This window comes from Lithobates pipiens, unplaced genomic scaffold (assembly GCF_037356315.1).
Source record: "Lithobates pipiens isolate NorthernLeopardFrog02 unplaced genomic scaffold, aLitPip1_a1.2 Scaffold_30, whole genome shotgun sequence".
Classification (NCBI taxonomy): Eukaryota; Metazoa; Chordata; class Amphibia; order Anura; family Ranidae; genus Lithobates; species Lithobates pipiens.
This window is the reverse complement of record NW_027507791.1, coordinates 159,431,108-159,453,038: the sequence shown is the minus strand read 5'-3', so window position 1 is coordinate 159,453,038 and position 21,931 is coordinate 159,431,108. Positions and strand designations below refer to the sequence as shown.

The following is a 21,931-nucleotide window of genomic DNA, read 5'->3' as shown; positions in this document are numbered from 1 at the left end:
CACATATATTTATGTATACAGTCTATCGATATATTAAATGAAGAAATGACAACAAATTTTTTTTTTTTCGTGCATATAGTGTTGGTATTTTAATAAATTTACTTACGTTTCTTCATGGGTACACCCCAAGAGAAATGTGCAGCAGGGAGAAGAAAGATGAAAGGGAAGTGTTTTTCCAAGTAGATAAAAGACCGGTTTTCACTTCGGCAACACACTTTGATCTATATGAGAGCCTGCGATTTAGCATAAAGGCTTCAGGTACTATGTAGTGTGAGGTGGCCAAGAAAAACAGGAGGGGGTTATAGTGCCCCGTATTCTGTATAAACAAAGTTAAATGAAATGCTTTTTAGGGTGTTTATGAAAAACAAAAACAAAAAAAAAAATATATATATATATATATATATGTTTTTTTTTTGTTGTTGTTTCTTCATTTAATATATTGATAGACTGTATAAATAAATATATGTGAAATATTTTATGATGTTGATCTGATTGATATATTCTCTGTATTTTAGAAAATTGTTAAAGCTCCTGAGGAAGCGTTGCTCAAAAACGTGAAACATGTAGAGCGCCAGAACATATCTGAGTCTTAGTTCTGTACTTGGATACCCTGTCTTATTTACTTCCTGTATTAATGTATAATTTGTAATTTTTTGGATATATATGGAAATGAATATGGATTTTGTCTAGACTGTACTAATTTTGACAGGATATTAAGCAGCACTTGATATGTTTTTACAATCCCCCTCTTTTTTTTTTGTTCTAATTTTTGTTCATCCCCCACAGTTATTACCTTTTGTTTCAACTTGACCCTCCCTTCTAGATTGTAAGCTCTAACGAGCAGGGCCCTCTGATCCCTCCTGTATTGATTTGTATTGTAAGTGTACTGTCTGCCCTCATATTGTAAAGCGCTGCACAAACTGTTGGCGCTATATAAATCCTGAATAATAATAATAATATTTTTTTAAATAAATAATATTTTTGAATATATCGTTTTTTACTTTTTAATTTTTGCCTAAAAAGTCCAATAGAACCAACACTTTTCCTTGAGGTCTTTTGTGTGAAGGTTTCTCTTTTTCCCTTCTCCCTTACAATTTTTTAATTAGATCAAGAACTGTAATTACATGCCCCTGTTGAACAGTTTAGGAAAAATTGGGCCTTTGGTGGTAAACGTTGTGGTGGTGTGGCCACAACACTGTAAGGCCTCACAGTTACTTTTGGTGGGCGCCGGAACGAGCCCTGCTGTGAACTATTAGATCAAGAATTGTAATTACATGCCCCTGTTGAACAGGGGCAGAAAAATTGGGCCTTAGGCACCTGTGCTGGTGCCACTACACTGCAACCCCTCACAGATACTAGTTGGAGCACAGGAATGAGCCCTGCTGCAAAATATTGCATCAAAAATTGTAATTACACACCCCTGTTAAACAGGGGCAGAAAAATTGGGCCTTAGCCACTTTTGGCGGTGCCCAGAACCAAAAATGTTCTTACAAGCTATCAGCATGAAAATTGAGGAAGAAGAGGATAGTCACTCAGCGTACCAGGATAGTCACTCAGCATCAGCATAGGCAGTCTTGAACGGATCTCACATTAAAAAAATAAATATTTAGTTACTGTCATTGTTATGCAGTGATCTTCCTGTGTTTGCTTACCTCCCCTCATGTCTTCAGACTAGAGGCCAGCCACTTCCACCTGGTGGTTTTTATAACCTCTCCTCTAAGCATGGCTCCACCCCAGGCCCTATCAGGGAGTCCTATGTTAACCTGTGCACTGCAGGCCATCAGTGCTGATCAACCATTGTGTATTCCTTTGTGTGTTAGCTTCCTGTTTCCTGCTGTGTGCTCTGCTACTGTTTTCCGTTACCGACTTTGGCGTGTCTTGACTATCCTTGTTTGCCTGTGATCCTGACCTTTTGGCGTGTACCCGACTATTCTTGTCTGCTTGTGGCCCCGACCTTGGCTTTGTCCCTCACCATCCCTATCCTCCTGTTGCCTACCGTGGGTGTGAGCTGGGGGACCCTGGGGGTCGCGACCTGGAGCCAGTTGCAGCCAAGTCCATCCTCACCACTGGAGGCGCTGGTGAACACCTGCTGGCTCTTAGATTCCGCGCCCCAAGGAATCTTGCGCTCTAACCCCAGTAGGATCTGTCCCCTGTCTGCAGCAGTCAGCCGTAGGGTCCACAACCTTGCGGTGCACTCCTGATTCTTACGGTGTGCACCTGTCACCTCGCCTCAAGGTGACCTGACAGTTACATTAGCATTAGGTGCTTGGTAGCTGGTGATCCAAGACTGATTAATTTTTATGAAGGTCAGCCGATCAACCAATTCAGTGGACAGGCGTACCCTGTGACCGGTTACAAAGCCTGCAGCAGCACTGAATGTGCGTTCCGAAAGAACTCTGCATGCAGGACAGGCCAGTAGCTCAATTGCATACTGCTCAAGCTCTGGTCAGTGATTAATCCTCCTGATCAGTCCTCCCCTTCCTCCCTCTGGTCTGCCGCAAGTGCCCTGTCCATTATTCCATGCAGCATGTGCTTCAACAGGTGGACAAGAGGGATGGTGTCACTGATGCATGCACTGTCACTGCTCACCATCCTCGTGGCCTCCTCAAATGGTGACAGGACAGTGCATGCATCCCTGATCATAGCCCACTGGCGTGGGAGAAAAAACCAAGCTCCCCTGACCCTGTCCTGGTGCCATAGTCGTGCAGGTACTCATTTATGGCCCTCTGCTGCGCGTGCAGCCACTGCAGCATGGCCAACGTTGAGTTCCACCTGGTAGGCATGTTATAGATTAGGCGGTTCTTGGGCAGGTTAAATTCCTTTTGAAGGTCAGCCAGCAGAGCACTGGCATTGTATGACTGGTGGAAATGCACACAGACTTTCCTGGCCTGCCTCAGTACATCCTGTAAGCCAGGTACCAGCCCAGGAACTGCTGCACCACCAAGTTAAGGACGTGAGCCAAACAGAGAACATGGGTGAGGTGTCCCTGTCGGAGAGCAGAGAGGAGGTTGGTGCCATTGTCGCAAACCACCATTCCTGGCTTAAGCTAGCGTGGCATCAACCACCTCTGAGCCTGCCCCTGCAGAGCTGACAGAATTTCTGCCACAGTGTGGCTCCTGTCCCCCAAGCACACCAGCACAAGCACCGCATGGCATCTTTTTGCCTGCGTATTTGCGTAGCCCCTTCAATGCCTACGGAACACCGCTGGTTCCAAGGACAAATCGGCACAGGAAGAGGCCATGGAGGAAGAAAAAGAGGAGGGGGTGGAGGAGAGAAGTGAGTCAGAATCACCACCAATAGCATTTTGGAGGCCTGGTGACGGAACAACCTCCAACAATACTGCACCCTGTCCTGTATCCTTCCCAGCTGCCAGGAGAGTGACCCAATGCGCCGTGAAAGATAGGTAACATCCCTGCCCATGCCTGCTTGACCATGAGTCAGCGGCAATATGCACCTTAGCGCTGACTGCCCTGTCCAGCTAGGCATGGACATTGCCTTCCACATGCCGGTAGAGAGCCGAAATCGCCTACCGTGAGAAAAAGTGGCATTTGGGAACCTGCCACTGAGGAATCGCACCTTGCACAAACTCACGGAAGGGGCCGAGTCTACCAACTGAAAAGGCAGCAGTTGAAGTACTAGCAATTTAGCCAAGCTAGCATTCAACCGCTGGGCATGTGGATGGCTGGGAGTGAACTTCTTTCAGCTGTATAGCAGCTGGGGCAGAGAAATTTGCCTGGTACAATCAGACGTTGGTGTACCGATAGTAGATTGCCCGCAAGTACTTGGCAGTGACACACCTAATTCTACACCCTCATTCCTCTCAGTGCAGGTTTCTGAGAGGACTTAAGGTATAGTGGGGTTGGAGATCCCAGCTGATGAGGAGCAAGGAGAGGTCTGCTTTGTTCTTTGGTGTGGGTCTTTTATGTATGCTTGCCAACGGACTGCATGGCAGGTCGACATATGTCTGGTCAAGCATGTGGTGCCCAAGCGGCTGCTGCTTTGGCCACGCCAAAGAACTTTTGGAATAACGTGCAAAGACAGCAGCGCCCTGCACATGCGGAGCTCTGCAGTGTGATGCAGTCGGTTGGCTGCTCTTAAGCTGGCCCATGGAGGGCATCCTGCCTCTTGGAGATGTGCCTCCTCCTCCTCCTCTCTCCTATCAGGCACCCATGTAGAGTCAGTTACCTCATCATCCCCTCCATCCTCGTCACTGGAGCAAACCTGGCAGTATGCTGCAGCTGGGGGAACATGACTGCCAGTTTGCTGTCCTTCTTGGGCACCTCCTCTCTCTGGGCTCATGTAACTTCCTTCCTCAAGCTGGGTACCATCGTCAGAGCCCTCAAAACGCTGCGCATTCTCCTGCAGCATGTACCCAACACTGTGGTCAAACGGTTCTCAGGACATGGTGGGGCTAGGGAAGGAGTGACTGATGCCATTGAGCCGAGGGAAGAGGCCGCTTGGCAGACAAAGTACCCTGAGCCTGGGTGAGAGAGAATGAGGATGGCTTAGCCATCCACTCTACCAACTCTTCTGAATGTTGTGGCTCAACACAGCCAGCTCCCGGAAAAAAAAGAACAAGCGTGACCCACGGCCACGTGCTGAGGATGCACTGTGTCCACGACTAGTACTGTTTGCTGTAGACACAGAGTCTGCTTGTCCTCTTTTAGTGGACTGTGAGCATCTGCCTCTCCTTGGTGGCCTTCCAGACATACTGTATAATTAGATTAGCAAAAACAACGCCTGAAGTTTACTAAAAACAGTACACCAGGAATGGCCTACAGTAAGGTATAGGCTTGGCAGCTCAGTGAGTCACCTGCCCTGGCTGAAAGTGTCTTTGAATGCGCACTCAGGCAATGGCCTAGTCAGGTATAGGCTTGGCTAGACTATATATATATATATATATATATATATATATATATATATATATATATATATATATATATATATATATACACAAGCCTGTATATTAATATATATATATATATATATATATATATATATAATATAAAATGCATTTAGCTCAGTGAGCCACCTGCCTGGCTGAAGCATATTAGAAACAATACAACAGGAACGGTCTGCAGTGAGATGAAGCTAAACTGTATACAGTGTATATATATATATATATATACAATACCGGGATGCATATATATACACAATAAACTGCATCTATCTAACTGTCTCACCTGCCTGCCTTAAGTATATTAGCAATAGAACACCAGGAAGGAATTGCCTGTCTGCTGAAACTAAATTAAATGAAAGTCTCTCTGTCTCTCTTTCACAAACGCCACCAATAGGGATAGCCGAACGGTTCGCCCGGCGGTCGGTTCGCGGCGAATTTCGGCTGTTCGCGGTCCGCCCGATCGGCGGACTATTGACGCTGTTCGCCCGGCGGACCCCGTGTTTACTGTGTAAAAGAACTTTGACCTATGATGACACATCCATCATGTGGTACAGGACAGCCAATTGAGACATTACAGCACATGGACACTTGGACATTCCCCCTAACTTATAAATAGACCCGATCCGGCAGGCCATTTTACATTCTTTCGTATGTCACTATAGGGCAGTGATGGCGAACCTTGGCACCCCAGATGTTTTGAAACTACATTTCCCATGATGCTCCTGCACTCTGCAGTGTAGTTGTGCATCATGGGAAATGTAGTTCCAAAACATCTGGGGTGCCAAGGTTCGCCATCACTGCTATAGGGAGAGGTTGCTGTGTGGAGCAGGGAGAGACTGCAGTGACCCAAATCGCTAGCTATTCGGTCCACAAAAGTTCTTTTAAGGACTGGTATGGTATAGGTGTTGTTCAGGATATAGGTTTGAGGCACTGCTATTCAAGTCATTGTTGCAGCAGCCTGTCTTTTGTCAGTGCAGAGAGGGACAGGACACTGTGTGCAGCAGGGACAGTCAGTTTAATCATTAGCTGTTACTATTAGGTCCACAAAAGTCCTTTTCAGGACTGGTATGGTAAAGTAGTACAGAATATAGTTTTGAGTGCTATTCAAGTTATTGTTGCAGCAGCCTGTGTTTTGTCAGTTTAAATAGGGACAGACAGGAAGCTGTGTGTGGCAGTGAGGGACAGTCAGTTTAATCAGTAGCTGTTAATATTAGGTCCACAAAGGTTCTTTTCAGGACTGGTATGGTAATAAGCTTGTACACGTATAATATTCTTTCTTCCAAATATAGAAAGAATATTATACTTGACTGCTGCCCTTCTGCTGCAGTAGTCCTTTATGAGTATAGGGACTGAGGTACAGTCTGCTAATCACAACCTACTAGTTGCACAAAGGTCCTTCTAAGGACTGTTAAGGTATAGTGTACTACAGTATATAGGGTTGAGTGAGGTACAGTCTGCTAATCCTTAAGGATTGGTATAGGGTTGAGGTGCACTACTGCTGACTGCTGCCCTATTCTGCAGCAGTCCTTTATCAGTATAGGGACTGAGGTACAGTCTGCTAATCACAACCTACTAGTTCCACAAAGGTCCTTCTAAGGACTGGTAAGGTATAGTGTACTACAGTATATAGGGTTGAGTGAGGTACAGTCTGCTAATCCTTAAGGACTGGTATAGGTCCACAATATATAGGGTTGACGTGCACTACTGCTGACTGCTGCCCTATTCTGCAGCAGTCCTTTATGAGTATAGGGACTGAGGTACTGTCTGCTAATCACAACCTACTAGTTCCACAAAGGTCCTTATAAGGACTGGTAAGGTATAGTGTACTACAGTATATAGGGTTGAGTGAGGTACAGTCTACTAATCTTTAAGAACTGGTATAGGTCCACAATATATAGGGTTGAGGTGCACTACTGCTGACTGCTGCCCTATTCTGCAGCAGTCCTTTATGAGTATAGGGACTGAGGTACAGTCTGCTAATCACAACCTACTAGTTACACAAAGGTCCTTATAAGGACTGGTAAGGTATAGTGTACTACAGTATATAGGGTTGAGTGAGGTACAGTCTGCTAATCCTTGAGGACTGGTATAGGTCCACAATATATAGGGTTGAGGTGCACTACTGCTGACTGCTGCCCTATTCTGCAGAAGTCCTTTATGAGTATAGGGACTGAGGTACAGTCTGCTAATCACAACCTACTAGTTCCACAAAGGTCCTTATAAGGACTGGTAAGGTATAGTGTACTACAGTATATAGGGTTGAATGAGGTACAGTCTGCTAATCCTTAAGGACTGGTATAGGTCCACAATATATAGGGTTGAGGTGCACTACTGCTGACTGCTTCCCTATTCTGCAGCAGTCCTTTATCAGTATAGGGACTGAGGTACAGTCTGCTAATCACAACCTACTAGTTCCACAAAGGTCCTTATAAGGACTGGTAAGGTATAGTGTACTACAGTATATAGGGTTGAGTGAGGTACAGTCTGCTAATCCTTAAGGACTGGTATAGGTCCACAATATATAGGGTTGAGGTGCACTACTGCTGACTGCTGCCCTATTCTGCAGCAGTCCTTTATGAGTATAGGGAATGAGGTACAGTCTGCTAATCACAACCTACTAGTTGCACAAAGGTCCTTCTAAGGAATGGTAAGGTATAGCGTACTAGAGTATATAGGGTTGAGTGAGGTACAGTCTGCTAATCCTTAAGGACTGGTATAGGTCCACAATATATAGGGTTGAGGTGCACTACTGCTGCCCTATTCTGCAGCAGTCCTTTATCAGTATAGGGACTGAGGTACAGTCTGCTAATCACAACCTACTAGTTTCACAAAGGTCCTTCTAAGGACTGGTAAGGTATAGCGTACTACAGTATATAGGGTTGAGTGAGGTACAGTCTGCTAATCACAACCTACTAGTTCCACAAAGGTCCTTAAGGACTGGTATAGGTGTACTATTTGGTGTGCAGTATATAGTTGTGTAATACACGTATAAAATACTTGCACATATAGAAAGCATAGTATAGTGGGTTTCCACTGTCCAGCATTGTGACTGCTGAGCGGTTCTGCAGTGATACTACAAAGTGTGACAAACGCAATCCAAAAAAAAAGTATTGTAACTGGTGTGATAGACCAGTGGCCCCCAAAAACAATAGATTAAAGCGGGGTGTTATATACCTTCTTCCACATACATACTGCACTTCTGTAGAGAGTTTTGTCACAGGGTCGTTTAAAAAATGACAGGCAGAGGAAGAGGCAGGCCCTTCCGCAGGGGTGGTAGGGCAGGAGCAACAGGCTTGAGCCAAAGTGGGAAATTGCAGAAGGTGCGTGCGATTACATCAAAGGAAGCACCAGAATTGGTTGAGTGGCTCACTCAGCCTTACTCTTCTGCACCCTCTGCTGTGCATATTATGAGGGGCTCCCACCATCCCTGTGCTATGCTCATTATGAGGGGCTCCCACCATCCCTGTGCTATGCTGACTTCCTCCTGGGGCTGCTTACAGTGCAGGTGTCAGTGCTGTTTATCACGGTGCGGGTGCTGGTGATCATCTCTTGCACCCTCTTCTTTGCCTACCCTGACCTTCCCTCGCCTCCATTGTCTCAAGAGTCCTGAATTGTCAGAATTTCACATATAAAAAAAGAATGCTTGTAGTTGTCGATCCCAGATTCACCTCATACATGTGTTATGTCACGGTGCTGGTGTCAGATAACTCTATCACGGTGCAGGTGTCAGTGCTCTATATCACGGTGCTGGTGCTGGTGATCATCTCCTGCACCCTCTTCTTTGCCTACCCTGACCTTCCCTCGCCTCCATTGTCTAAAGAGTCCTGAATTGTCAGAATTTCACATATAAAAAAAGAATGCTTGCAGTTGTCGATTCCAGATTCACCTCATACATGTGTTATGTCACGGTGCTGGTGTCAGATCACTCTATCATGGTGCAGGTGTCAGTGCTCTATATCATGGTGCGGGTGCTGGTGATCATCTCCTGCACCCTCTTCTTTGCCTACCCTGACCTTCCCTCGCCTCCATTGTCTCAAGAGTCTTGAATTGTCAGAATTTCACATATAAAAAAAGAATGCTTGTAGTTGTCGATCCCAGATTCACCTCATACATGTGTTATGTCATTGGCCATGTGGTGGGACTATGTGTGCACAGCTAGTAATTATTTTGTGGCTGCAAATATGACCTGTAGGTTTGTAAAGTTCACCATCCCTGTGCTGTGCTGACTTCCTCCTGGGGCTGTACCTCTGCTGTGCATATTATGAGGGGCTCCCACCATCCCTGTGCTATGCTTATTATGAGGGGCTCCCACTATCCCTGTGCTGTGCTGACTTCCTCCTGGGGCTGCTTATTATGAGGGGCTCCCACCATCCCTGTGCTGTGCTGACTTCCTCCTGGGGCTGTACCTCTGCTGTGTATATTATGAGGGGCTCCCACCATCCATGTGCTATGCTCATTATGAGGGGCTCCCACCATCCCTGTGCTGTGCTGACTTCCTCCTGGGGCTGCTTATTATGAGGGGCTCCCACCATCCCTGTGCTATGCTGACTTACTCCTGGGGCTGCTTATTATGAGGGGCTCCCACCATCCCTGTGCTATGCTCATTATGAGGGGCTCCCACCATCCCTGTGCTATGCTCATTATGAGGGGCTCCCACCATCCCTGTGCTATGCTGACTTACTCCTGGGGCTGCTTACAGTGCAGGTGTCAGTGCTGTATATCTCGGTGCTGGTGTCAGTGCTTTATGTCACGCTGCGGATGTCAGTGCTCTCTATCACGGTGCTGGTGTCAGATCACTCTATCACGGTGCAGGTGTCATTGCTGTATGTCACGCCGCTGATGTCAGTGCTCTCTATCACGGTGCTGGTGTCAGATCACTCTATCACTTTGCAGGTGTCATTGCTGTATGTCACGCTGCTGGTGATCATATCCTGCACCCTCTTCTTTGCCTAGCCTGACCGTCCCTCTCTTCCATTGCCTTCATGCGCTCCACAGTCCTGAATTGTCACAATTTCACATATAAAAAAAGAATGCTTGTAGTTGTCGATCCCAGATTCACCTCATACATGTGTTATGTCATTGGCCATGTGGTGGGACTATGTGTGCACAGCTAGTAATTATTTTGTGGCTGCAAATTTGACCTGTAGGTTTGCAAGGTGGCCTTATATAGTGTGGGGCGTGCACTTAACCCCCGGAGCCATAATTGGCCACAGGCACCCTGCTTACATCGCTGTGATTGGCCAAAGCATGCGGGTCATGGTGCATGCTTGGCCAATCATCAGCCAGCAATGCACTGCGATGACGCAGTACATTATGGGTCGTGACGCGCCGCTCAAATTTGGCGCGAATGGCCCATAATGTTCGATCTTCGTCAAATGATCGAACAGCCAATGTTCGAGTCGAACTTACGTTCCACTCGAACTCGAAGCTCATCCCTAGTCTTCAAGCGACAGCTGTACCTCAGTTGTTGGCTATACAGAATGTCCTGGTTCCAGATACGCTGTTTCAGGATAACGAGCCAAGCTTGAGTGTGCCAGCTTTGACATTTTCACCAGCTGGGCAGGGTTTTCTGTCTAATGCTTTGCCTGACATTCTGGTATATCTGTCAGCTATTTCTACTGCTCTCTCTGCTGCTGGCATTTCTGCCCCTGCCTTTCCTACCTCTTTGAGGAAGCGATTGTGAAGGTTAAAGCCTGTGGCTTAGGGGCTTTGTTGGCTAAAGCTGACATGAAGTCGGCTTTCAGGCTTTTTCCCATCTCCCCATTAGCTTTCAGTTCTTTGGGTTTTTATTTTGACGGATGTTATTTTTTTGATAAATGTCTCCCTATGGGATGTTCGTTGTCCTGCACGTATTTTGAAGCTTTTATGTTATGTTTTTTGAGTCTGGGAAGGATGCTGTAGTGCATTACTTGGATGATTTTTTATTTATTGGACCAGTGGGATCTGAATTTTGTTCTCGGCTCGGCGGTTATTTGGTGAGATTACAGAACTTTTTGTTTTTTTGGTCCAGAGAAGACCTGTGACCTCCATAGAGTTTTTAATTATTTTGATTGATACCGAGGCAAGGGAGTTTAGGCTGCCACAGGCTAAAGCCCCATACACACTATCAGATTATCTGCTGAGTTTTCCTTCAGATTTACCAAAACCATGTAGTAGAAGGGCCTGCCTGATTGCATACACATTGAAACTCCTAAGGTTTGTCCTCATATTATATGGTTTTGGTAAATCTGAAGGAAAAACTCAGCAGATAATCTGATAGTGTGTATGGGGCTTAAGATTCACAAAATGAGGAACCGTATTGCCTTTTTCCTTTTTTTTTAAGAAGGCGTAAGGTGTTGTTGAAGGAAATGCAGTCGTTATTAAGCCTCCTGGCTTTTGCTTGTAAAATCATGCAGGTAGGGAGACTTTTCTCCCCCGACATCTGTATATTTCAACCTCAGGTCTAAAATCCCCTTTCGCTCACATATGCTTGATGGCCCCCTCAAGAATGACGTGGTGTGGGACAATTTTTTAACAACCTATAACGGAAGGTCCTTTTTTCAGACTGATTTTGTTTTTGTTCTGGGTTTTCGCTTGTTCACAGACGCAGCGGGCTCGAAAGGTTTTGCAGCAATATGGGAATCGCATTGGAGTTGTGGTGCTTGACTGGAAGCATGAATTTGGAAAAAAGCTACTAGAAACATTGTGCTGTTTGAGCTCTTCCCGATTTTGGTAGCAGTGTCGCTTTGGGGAACATTTTTTGCGAGCAGGCGGATTCTGGTTTTTATGTTTGAAATTTAATATCTGGATTAAGGCTAAGTACACGCTGGGAGTTTTAAATACTATAGCGGACTCTTTCCTGTTTCCAGATACAGCATTTTCGCCAATTGCTCCCTGGGGCAGATGCGGAAAGGATGGAGTGCCCAGCCTATCTGTGGGATCTGATTTAACACGGTTGCTGAAGCTATTAGACACTCAGTCGCTCCTCGTACATGAGAAGATTACTCCGCCGCCTGGAGGAAGTGGATACATTTCGCTGAAACAAATAGATTCGCTTGCGATGCTCCCAAGAAGTTCTCACTTTTTTGGCCTTTTTGAAGGGGAGGCTACCTTCTTATGGGTTTTTAGCAAAAACCATAGCGAGGGGATCTTTTTTCTTTTGAATGAGAAGTTTTCTGTCCTGTTCTAGTTTTTTTTACAGTAAAACAGGCATTGAAAGGCTACAGGAAGAAAACTTTTCGCCCGGATGGTAGACGGCTTATCTGTTTGGATATTCTTAAGCACCTTTGCGAGGCCACGCTTGTGGTTTGCTTTACCAGTTATGAGGCTTTGCTGTTCAAAGTGGTTTTTGTGTTGGCTTAATTTGAGGCTTTTCGGATTTCCAACTTGATTCCAGTATCCAAAAGGAGTTCTTTTGGAATGCTCTTGGAACATGTGCTTGTGGAACAAGGTTGGGTATGCCTATTTTTTTGAAGCGATCTAAAACTGACCAGTCAAGGGGAATGGGTGATTTGAACAGCCTGTGGGGATGTTTCCATTTGCCCAGGGGCACTGGTGAATGAGTTTTTAGCAGCAGATCTGGTTGGGTCGAGCCATTTTCTCATCCATTTAGATGGGTCTCTACTCATGCAGTACCAACTATCTTATGTCCTAAAACACTGTTTGGGAAAATTGGGTTTACAGAGTTTAAAGTTTTTATCCCATTTATTCAGAATAGGGGCAGCATCTGATGCTGCGGAGAAGGGTCTGCCGGCCAAGCCATTATGGGTATGGAAAGATGTAGGTCCAATTGTTTTAAGAGATATCAGACCTAACCTTTCACTTTGATTTCCTAGATTTTCAACATTGCGTATCGATTCTGGGCCATTCTTCCATACACTGGACACGGAGGTGTGCGGCTCAACGCAGGTACTCGGTTAACTGATCTTTACAGCCGGATTCCTTCGCTCTGTACTGGAAAGGTGTGAGAGGCCTGAAGTGGGAGCATCTATATTTTCATTTATCACAATTGTATCAGTCATTGCCACCACGTCAATTATAATAGTTCATTTAGGAGGTAATGACTTGGGTAATTTTTGTACTTTGGATATTTTGTTTATGATGAAAAGGGATCTTTATCGTTTTCATTTGACTTCCCCGGATACAGTCCCTGTTCCATAGAGTGATGGAAAAATTGAGGAAGACGGTCGGGCAATGGCTAAATACATGCCACTGTTAAGGGGTTTTGCTTATCAGCTCCGGGATCTTGAGGGAGGAATGCTGGGGCTTTATAGGCAGGTTGGGGTCTACCTTTCAGATGTGGGTGCCAATATATTCAAGCTGTAAAGCAGCATTGAAATGGCCGCGTATTTGGGGTAGGCCGGTCTTGTTTCACAAGGCCGGCTGGTGGGAATGTATTTCTTTATTCAATAAATTTATGATGCCGAGTTCTGATAACTGGGCAAAAGTTTGCTGTATGTTTTGATTTTATATGAATATTGAATTAATATGTTTGGTCTTTATGATTTATTGTAAACCAATAAAATGCTGCAGACAATTTTTGCCAAAAGGTGTGTGTGTGTATTAATCTACTATACGATTGTATCCGGGGAATTAAGGTAAGGGGTGAGTGTAGCCTGCGGTCCCATGTAAAAAGGGAGGAGCATCATCTAAGCCCACCTTCTTGGGATGGCGGCCACCCAGCCCTGTTTGGTTGCTATATGCATTTTAGCCATTAAGTTATATAAGGTATAGATGGTGGGGTACTTTCACTTTAAATATTAAAACGAAGCATGCAAGGTGGTCCAATGGGAATTCCGGGAAGGTTCTGGATGTTCCTGGGAAGTGATAAAATGGCTGTAGAAGGTCTCTCCTTCCTCCAGCAGTGCCAGGACAACAGGAGAAAAAACTCCCTCCCCTTCGCAAGCATTCAGGTCACCCGGAATCCGGGGGGGGGGGGGGAGTCTTTCTTTATTCAATATGGTTATGATGCCCAAGTTCTGATAACTGAGCATAAGTTTGCTGTATGTTTGATTTTATTTGAATATTGAATTAATATGTTTGGTCTTTATAATTTATTGTAAACCAATAAAATGCAGAGGCCAATTTTTGCCAAATGGTGTGTGTGTGTGTGTGTGTGTGTGTGTGTGTGTGTGTGTGTGTGTATTACTCTACTATACGGTTGTATCTGGGGAATTAAGGTAAGGGGCGAGTGTGGCCCGCGCTCCCATTATATAAATTTCATTCGGGTACAGTGTTGCATGACAGTGCTATTACAAGTTAAAGCAGCGCCGAATATCATAAAATGGCCTGGTCATGAAGGGTGTAAAATCTTCGGGATGTGTACAACTCTCCTTGTCCTACTTATTTTTTTCTTTTTTTGTAACAGTAGAAATTTTTGACAAAAATAAATTTCATTGTACATGTAGATAACATAAAGAATACAGCTTGTAGTGTAACCACACATTTTTATACAGTCATAGTACCTTCATAGACACCTACATAAATCAGCCATAAGAAAGAGCATAAGTCTCGTAAGTACATCCGGTCTGGAACCCTAAGACAGGAGCCACAATAGAATACATTCCATGATATATGTCGAAGTGGACTAACAGCTATCACAAATTGGGGGGGGGGGGGGGGGGGATGAAACATTTTGGGGGGAGAAGGGGGGGGGGGAGAAGGGGGGGGGTGAAGGGAGAAAAGAAAAAAGGAAGCAAAAAGAGTGGGGGAGGGGGGTCTTCCAAAAACAGGAGGATGTGGGAAATTTCAAAAAGATTCCTAGCTGCAACCCAGGTCAACCAAATAATCTCGAATTTTTGAGGGCAATTGAGACCCATATATGTGAGCTGGTACAGAGGGAGCAATGCATTGATCATTGATCTCCAGGTTGCTATTGTAGGGGCTTCTGTCAGTTTCCATTTTGTGAGTATTGTTTTCCTGCCATAATCCTTGTCCTAATTTAGTTGGTGGTAAAATGGTGGCCAAACTGATGGCTTTTACCATCCCCTCTTTATTTTATTTTAGGTACTTGTATAGCGCTGTTCATTTTAGGCAGCGATTTACATATGCATTGTACATTCACATCAGTCTTCAGCGCTTGTGCTGATGAGCCCTAAGAGATTTTACTAAAGCTGGCCATAGCTGGATCCCAATTTGGCTGAGATACTGTCTGAATTTTGATCTATCTATGGCCATTCCCGTTCGAGAGTAGTTGATCTAATAAATGACTCCTCTTGAACAGGACTGCTAGTAAATTTTTGTTCGATCAGCAAATGCAGCCAATCGGCTGCAATGCTGATCAGTGTATCCTGACAGTAGAGGAATCTGGATTGTCAGAATTCAATAAACTCCGCGGGGAGGAGTCCCGCATCCACCTCATTAGCGTGAATAGGGAAATATGTTCAGTTTTTTTAGATCTAAAACGGATTAATAGATAGAAAGCTTTAATTAGCATGGCTGCTCTGTTAAAATCTGACTGTCATGTGGTAACTAGCATCAATTGAACTGATGAATGCCATTCCTACAGCTGGAATATCGGAATCCATTCTGCTGATAGAGCTTCTATGCTTGCAGCAAGCAGAGGGAAGAAGCACAGACAAGTGCACATGATGGGTGGGAGCTACTCTACTCTATTCTTCGTAGCAGAAACGAGGAGAGCATCTTCGCTGGTTACCTACTTCCCTTTCCCCTCCTCCTCCTCCTCCACACAACACTCTTGCACTGTTCCTGGCATTTCTCCTACAAATGACTGCCTGAATGCAGTGCTGTGTGATTGGGAAGGGAAATGAAGCCTTCCAGACAGGAGAAAAGAGGTGGGCGAGCTCCCCGACATATCTTTCTGTGCAAGCACACTGCCAATGAATAATGCACAGACTCTGGCTGGACGGATTGTCAATAGACACATACGAGTCGACCACAAGCAATGATTTTTTTTTTCTTCTTAATTCTGTCAGCGCTGGATTTCTTTTCCCAGGTACAAGTGGGTGTCTGCTGTTTGTCTTAATGGTGAAGGGTTATAGCGGGAAACAGCAACCCGAGGAGAAAATCGAATCAATGTGAGGTACTAGTGGCCTTTGAAGAGCTGCGAGTTCTGTGAGATACTGGTACCCGGATGTTGCAGTTGTCTTGGTTTGGACCCCCAGTCTGACTGAAGGTAAGGGAACTATACAGCAAAAGACATGATGAAGACAGTCTGCATTTATTAGATATATATGTTCATTTTCTATACAGGCTCCTTGAAGTAATGACTGTATACAGTGCTTCAATTTCTCTCTAACTAAAGCCATGCCCCAGGTTAAAAAAAAAAAAAAAAAAAAGAAAAGCACAGTATATTGATTTTCTATATCAAACAAATAAAAAAGCAAGGCTATTAGCCTCTTGTATGGTATATAGCCCTCAAACTGCAAGGATACGCTGAATAATTCACCCAATCAATTTTCTTTAGCTATCAGATTTTTAAAGGCAATCGGCAAACATGGCTGTTGCTTGCAGTTCTCATCGTTGCATACTGTGAATTATGAGTGTGGTGGCTAGAAGACGTATTTTCAAAATTCAGGAGTTCGGTATATTGAATGGCTAGATTTATGGGCAATGAAATATAGTATTTGATTTTGGAATTTTTTACTTGTTGTAATTTTATATATGGATATTGTGTTGTTATTATTTTGTTTGTTTCATTGCAGTAGTTGCAAAATAAAACAGGCTTGGGCCTATATGAAAGAAGAGTTTCAAGCAGTATTAAACCCCCAAACCCGAAATGTAATATATTGCAGCTTACCAATCATTAGATGTAGTGGCTACATTTAGCTTTCTTTTTTACTTTTTTTCCGCTCTGTTTTCACCTGGTGATCTGATCGCTAAAACACCTCCTGTATTTGAGTGCCTCCCCTCTGGATGAAGGAGCAACAGAGATACCTTTGGACAGCAGTATTCTCAGTTTTAAAGAGAAAGTAGTCTTCCTTTTTTAATTGGACCTACAGGTAAGCCTAGAATAAGGCTTACCTGTAGGTACTGTAAATATCTCCTAAACTTGCACCGTTTAGGAGATATTTACTATATACGCCAATGTCATCGGCGCATATACTTTGAATAAATGGCCGCCCGTGCCGTTTCTTCAGGGCCCTGTGCCGTGAAGGGCAGCTCCCACATGCGTGGCAATGACATAATCGCGGCTCTGGCCAATCATAGCGCCAAAGCCCGCAAACCCAGAAGAAACACCGGGGAAGATGTTAGCCATCTCAGCGGTGTGCGGGCGATGCTGACAGAGCTTCATTCTAAGGTAAGTATTTCATAATGAGCTAGTATGCAATGTCTTAAAGTTTTTTTATTTTTTATTATTTTTTATTTATTTATTTTTTTATAGGAATTACAACCTCTTTAAGAGGGGGAAGTGTTAAATATGCTATATATAAAACACATTTTGATACACTAACAAATTGAAGCTAAACTCCAGCTAACACTTTTTAACCAGTTCCATACCAGGCCATAGTAAAATGATGCCGGAAGGAACACTCTCCCAACCTACGCTCTTTACCATATGATCGGCTGTGTCACAGGCACTGTCCTCGTGCACACCCATAGCGGCGGCCGGGGACGAGGCTTATCACCTTGACACAGCCCATCCACAATCGTGGTAAAAAGCCAATGAAATTGACTTGCTTGGACACAGCCGGTCACAGAATGTAAACAGTGGTAAAGAGTGGTTACCAGGTTCTCCGGCTCCTCGCACACCGATTGTGGAGGAAATTGCGGTAACAGCTCGTTACCACTTACTGTGCACACCAACACACACTGATTGGCCCCCCAGTAATAAAGAGGATCTGTCACCAGCCCATCAGAGTATCTGTCATCAGCCCATTAGAGTGCCAGAGTACCTGTCACCAGCACATCAGAGCACCCGAGTACCTGTCACCAGCCCATCAGAGCACCCAGGTACCTGTCACCAGCCCATCAGGGTACCCAAGTACCTGTCACCAGCCCATCAGGGTACCCAAGTACCTGTCACCAGCCCATCCGGGTACCCAAGTACCTGTCACCAGCCCATCAGGGTACCCAAGTACCTGTCACCAGCCCATCAGGGTACCCAAGTACCTGTCACCAGCCCATCAGGGTACCCAAGTACCTGTCACCAGCCCATCAGAGTACCCAAGTACCAGTCACCAGCCCATCAGAGTACCCAAAAACCTGTCACCAGCCCATCGGAGTACCTATCACCAGCCCATCCGAGTACCCGAGTACCTTTCACCAGCCCATCAGAGTACCCAATTATCTGTCACCAGTCCATCAGTGTACCCGAGTATCTGTCACCAGCCCATCAGATTACTTGAGTACCTGTCACCAGCCTAACAGAGTACCCAAGTACCTCTCTCCAGCCCAACAGAGTACCCAAGTACCTCTCTCCAGCCCAACAGAGTACCCATCTGTAGCCTCATAGAATATACCTTGGGCTGTGTGCTTTTCAAAATAGGGTCATTTTGTGGGTAATTCCACTGTCCTTGTGCTCCAGGACCTTCAAAAGTGTGATAGGTAGGAATAAAATTATATATATAATTTATGCTCCTAGAACACCTAAAGGTACTACTTCAGGGTTGGACCTGTCTATGTGGCCAGGCTGTGTAAAGGTCTCACACATGTGAGACGGGCGGCACAGTGGTGTAGCGGATAGCACTCTCACCTAGCAGTAAGAAGGGTCACTGGTTCAAATCCCAACCACGACAATTCCTGCCTGGAGTTTGCATGTTCTCCCTGTGCCTGGGTATCCCAGTTTCCTCCCACAATCCAAAGACATGCAGGTAGGTTAGTTGGCTTCTGTCCATAATTGGCCCTAGTATATGAATGGGGACCTTGGATTGTGGGCTCTTTGAGGGTAGGGACCGATGTGATATGTACAGGGACAATTGTAGACACTCACTCAGGTTGAACTTGATGGACTGGTGTCTTTATTCAACCTTACTAACTATGAAACTATGAAACATGTGGTATTGCCATACTTGGGAGGAGTAGCAGAATGTATTTTGGGGTGTCATTTTTGCTATGTACATGCTATGTGTTAGAAATATCATATAAATTGACCACTTTGTGTTAAAAAAAAAGTTTTCATTTTCTTTTCATGTTTTCTGAAGACTTATGAAAAAAAATGAACTGTTCAAAAGACTCATTATGCCTCATAGAATATACTTTGGGGTGTTTGCTTTCCAAAATGGTGCTCCAGGGCCTTCAACAGTGTAATAGGTCATTAGGAAATTTTATGTGGAATTTATGCTCCTAGAACGCCTGAAAGTGCTCCCTGCATTCTGGAACTCTCTATGTAGCCAGGCTGTGTAAAAGTCTCACACATGTGGTATCTCCATACTCAGGATGAGTAGCAGAATGTATTTTGGGGTGTAACATTTGCTATGTGTTAGAAATATCGTATAAATTGACCACTTTGTGTAAAAAAAGAAAATACGTTTTCATTTTCTTTTCACGTTTTTTGAAGACTTGTGGAAAAAAATGAACTGTTCAAAAGACTCATAATGCCTAGAATATACGTTGGGGTGTTTGCTTTCCAAAATGGGGTCATTTTGTGGGTAATTCTATTGTCTTGGTTCTCCACGGCCTTCAGAAATGTAATAGGTCGTTAGGAATGTAGATGTGTCATTTATGCTCCTAGAGCGCCTGACAGTGCTCCCTGCATGTTGGACCTCTCTATGTGGCCGGGATGTTAAAAAGTCACACACACGTGGTATTGCCATACTCGGGAGCAGTAGCAGAAAGTATTTTGGGGTGTAATTGGATGTATGCATATGCTGTGTGTGAGAAATAACTTGTTATTATGAGAATTTTGTTTTAAAATAAAAAATAATTTCTTCAATTTCCCAGGAATTGTGGGAAAAATTACAACTTCAAAAAACTTGCAATGCCTCTTACTAAATAGACTGTCTACTTTTCAAAAAGGGGTGATTTGGGGGGTATTTGTACTTTCCTGACATTCTTGGCCTCAAGAAATGAGTACATCAGGTGTGATTAATTTTCAATGATTACCTTGTAGAATCTATAACTTTCACACAGACCAAATAATATACACTTATTTGAGTTATTTTTACCAAAGATATGTAGCAGTATCAATTTTGGCCCAAATTTATGAACAAAATGTTGCAAAATGTTATGATCGAAACAAAAAAAGTGTTTTTTTCCCCCAATATTTTCACTCTTTTTTTCACTTCTGTCGCAAAAAATAAAAAACCTACTGGTGATTACCGTAAATGCCACCAAAAGAAAGCTCTATTTGTGTGAAAGAAAATGCTAAACATTTTGTTTGGGTACAATGTTGCATGACTGAGTAATTGGCATTCAAAGTGTGAGAGCACTGAAAGCTGAAAAAGTGCTGTGTATTGAAGTGGTTAATGAGTTACAGCTACAGTTTTTATCTTTTGGGATAAAGGTTTCACATAAATGAATAAAGGTTGACCATTGTAAGTACCCCTGTCAATGTTAAATGGTTTCAGCCCTCTAACTACTACATCTGCAAGACGGAGTGTTCTGTTCAAAAACAACAGACTTAGTGGTTGGATCACCAGGTGAAAAAAAAAAAAAAAGACAATCTTTTGGCCCTTTCACGTGGGCTTTGCAATTAGGTCTGCCTGTCAGTTTTTCAGATGGACCTGATCGAAAGCTCCATGCAGCCTTATAGACCGGCGAATGTATACCGGCTTGTGTCTTTTTACACCCACCTATCTCCAAGTCCATCCAGGTCTGGAGAAAAAATGGAAAATAACTTTTCTGTTTTCCAGATCAAAACATGATATCAGAGTCTGTTTACATGTGGCCACCCATAGATCTATCACAGCTAACAGAGGGGCATTTAGAGGCAGAAAAAATGCCTGTAAAATGGGTGGTATTAGCTGCCGTGTGCATGAGACCTTAAGTGGGGTACCCCCTAAAAAAAAAAAAATTAAAAGTCAGCAGCTACAAATACTGCAGCTGCTGGCTTTTAATAATCGGACACTTACCTGCCCCAGGGTCCAGCGATGCGGGGGAACGAAGCCCCCCCCTCGCTCCGCTCGCGGCGCCGTCATGCATACTGTGGGCACCCGGCTGTGGCTTCACAGCCGGGCACCCACTGCGCATGCGCGAGCGGCGCAGGGCGCCGTGATACGCCGTACAGTCACCTGGGACACATGACAGGTCCCAGGTGAATGTGCGGCGCGAGGGGAAGTGATGTCACCAGCCCGGGCAATGAGGAAGGCAGATTACGAGGGACCCCCTAGCAACCGGTATTTAGAGGTGAGTAAAAAATTTTTTTTTTGCCAATTTTTTTTTTTTTTTTTTTTACGAATTTTAAGCAGTTTTAATTTTTTGGTGGCAACACCACTTTAGGCCTGATTCACACCTATGCATTTTTTGTGCTTTTGCAGATTTGCACTACAGTCCATTTAACATGGTTTCCTATGGAACACGTTCTGTAGTGCAAAATGCAAAAAGCACAAAAAATGCTTAGGCATAGCTCCCAACTATCCCTGATTTCGACAGACTGTCCCTGATTTGGAAAAAAGTCCCTCTGTCCCTCATTTTGGTCTGATTTATATAGTTTTATATAAAATGCACTTTTTATCTTTTAACCACTACAGATCCGCGCTATTGCCAAATGACGGCATTAGCGCGGACCTACATTTCCGGGACTACGTCTATTGACGTCGTCCCGGTTACGAGCGGCCTGCGCGCCCCCTGAGGGGCGCGCGCGGCGCGCTCTGTGATCGGCGAGTCCGTGAGACTCGCCTGATCACCGATCCGTGTAAGGGGTCGATCCCGACCCCTTATCACGTGATCAGCTGTCAGCCAATGACAGCTGATCATGTGATAGAACGGAGCCGGTAATCGGCTATTATTCCTCCTCGCGCTGACAGCGCGAGGAGAGAAAAAAAAAGCCGATCGCCGGCGGCCGTGATCGGGACATCAGTCCCGATCACGGCCATCAATACAAGGGACCACCTGCCACCTGCCTGTGCCCACCTGCCTCCCGCAGTGCCATCCTGAAATAAAATAAAAGCAAAAGTAAGTGCCCCCCGTCAGTGCCCATAGTGCCCACAGTGC

At 44.7% G+C, this 21,931-nt stretch overlaps 1 protein-coding gene across 2 annotated transcripts in view; it reads left to right on the top strand.

Annotated features, from left to right (window-relative positions):
• Positions 1–15,340: 15,340 nt before the first annotated feature.
• The window catches only part of TMEM121 (transmembrane protein 121), a 261,861-nt gene continuing 255,270 nt past the window's right edge, over positions 15,341–21,931 (top strand). For both annotated transcript variants that reach the window (XM_077465032.1, XM_077465031.1), the window contains exon 1: positions 15,341–16,013. The gene's annotated coding sequence lies outside the window, so the exon portion shown is untranslated. The remainder of the gene's footprint in view (positions 16,014–21,931) is intronic.